A 2,500-nucleotide genomic window follows, 5' to 3' on the forward strand; every position below is an offset into this window, starting at 1 on the left:
AATCCTCGTGTTGACCGCGGGCACTGTGGTGTCACCCGTCAACATGCAACCATCACAAACTGGAAGAACAACCATATCCATAGGGACCAACTCCAGGAACATGATGCCCGCATGCCTATTGCCACTGCAAAAAGTGCACGCGTTGTTGGAAAAATCCAACGCTGGTTCACCGTTTTATAACTCTCCTCACACCTCAACAAGAACAAAGTCACCCGGGAGCACTTAAAATCGAGAGGGACAAAGGAAAATGCACCCAATAGACCCTGCCCATGCATCGTTGATGCAAGAATAAGCCACGCCACGATGCCCACAAATTTCCGAGGGACGCACCGAGACTCGGCCGAAGTCGGCCAACATTCGGTTTCTGGATAATTGACGAATCAATAAACCCAATGCCATGGAAAACCAAGCCACACAAGTGAGGGGAGACTTGCATGAGCATGGGGGAGGGGCCCCAAGGCAGCACCGCACCTCCCACTGTGGGCGTGGTTGGTGAGGTGCAGCCCCCCCCTATAATAGGTTATTATGCAAAAGCCAAAATTGTAGTAGTAGATACCTTTTTTCTGAGCAGACATAAGTCCATATCGGGACCTAGAGATCGAATTTTGACGTGATTTTTTGCAGGGAGGCTCACAAACACAATATATTCACGTCCACAAAGTTTTAGATTTTTTCTCCAAGGGATGAATTTTTAATGAATTTTTGAATCGGCAGATTATGAAAAACCGGGGAAAATAGAAAAAGGCACCTAGAGATCGAATTTTGACCTGATTTTTTGCAGGCATTCACACAAAATAACACCAAATGTGTCTGCAAAGTTTCGTTACATTTCCCCAAGGGAATGATTTATAATGAATTTTTCTCCGAATCATCGCACCATGGTGCACCTTGATGCCCACCTTGGTGCCTCTTGATACCCACCTTGGTGCTTCTTGATACCCACCTTGGTGCCTCTTGGTGCCTCTTGGTGCCCACCTTGGTGCCTCTTGATGCCCACCATGGTGCACCTTGATGCACACCTTGGTGCCTCTTGGTGCCTCTTGGTGCCCACCTTGGTGCCTCTTGATGCCCACCATGGTGCACCTTGATGCACACCTTGGTGCCTCTTGATGCCCACCTTGGTGCCTCTTGATACCCACCTTGGTGCCTCTTGATGCCCACCTTGGTGCCTCTTGATACCCACCTTGGTGCCTCTTGGTGCCCACCTTGGTGCCTCTTGCTACCCACCATGGTGCCTCTTGGTGCCCACCATGGTGCCTCTTGGTGCCCACCATGGTGCACCTTGATGCACACCTTGGTGCCTCTTGATGCCCACCTTGGTGCCTCTTGATGCCCACCTTGGTGCCTCTTGATACCCACCTTGGTGCCTCTTGGTGCCCACCATGGTGCCTCTTGGTGCCCACCATGGTGCACCTTCATGCACACCTTGGTGCCTCTTGATGCCCACCTTGGTCCCTCTTGATACCCACCATGGTGCACCTTGGTGCCTCTTGGTGCCCACCTTGGTGCCTCTTGATGCCCACCATGGTGCACCTTGATGCCCACCTTGGTGCCTCTTGGTGCCCATCATGGTGCCTCTTCATGCCCACCCTGGTGCCTACCTGGTGCGTTTTTATGCACCCTGGTGCCCTCCTGGTGCGTTTTTATGCACCCTGGTGCCCTCCTGGTGCGTTTTTATGCACCCTGGTGCCCTCCTGGTGCGTTTTTATGCACCATGGTGCCTACTTGGTGCGTTTTTCGCACCCTGGTGCCCTCCTGGTGCGTTTTTATGCACCCTGGTGCCCTCCTGGTGCGTTTTTATGCACCCTGGTGCCTACTTGGTGCGTTTTTATGCACCATGGTGCCCTCCTGGTGCGTTTTTATGCACCATGGTGCCCTCCTGGTGCGTTTTTATGCACCATGGTGCCCTCCTGGTGCGTTTTTCGCACCCTGGTGCCCTCATGGTGCGTTTTTATGCACCATGGTGCCCTCTTGGTGCGTTTTTCGCACCATGGTGCCCTCTTGGTGCGTTTTTCGCACCATGGTGCCCTCTTGGTGCGTTTTTATGCACCATGGTGCCCTCTTGGTGCGTTTTTCGCACCCTGGTGCCCTCCTGGTGCGTTTTTATGCACCCTGGTGCCCTCCTGGTGCGTTTTTATGCACCCTGGTGCCTACTTGGTGCGTTTTTATGCACCATGGTGCCCTCCTGGTGCGTTTTTCGCACCCTGGTGCCCTCCTGGTGCGTTTTTATGCACCCTGGTGCCCTCCTGGTGCGTTTTTATGCACCCTGGTGCCCTCCTGGTGCGTTTTTATGCACCATGGTGCCCTCCTGGTGCGTTTTTCGCACCCTGGTGCCCTCCTGGTGCGTTTTTATGCACCATGGTGCCCTCCTGGTGCGTTTTTATGCACCCTGGTGCCCTCCTGGTGCGTTTTTATGCACCATGGTGCCCTCCTGGTGCGTTTTTCGCACCCTGGTGCCCTCCTGGTGCGTTTTTATGCACCATGGTGCCCTCCTGGTGCG

Source organism: Abrus precatorius, unplaced genomic scaffold, assembly GCF_003935025.1.
Source record: "Abrus precatorius isolate BTA unplaced genomic scaffold, Abrus_2018 Scaffold93, whole genome shotgun sequence".
NCBI lineage: Eukaryota > Viridiplantae > Streptophyta > Magnoliopsida > Fabales > Fabaceae > Abrus > Abrus precatorius.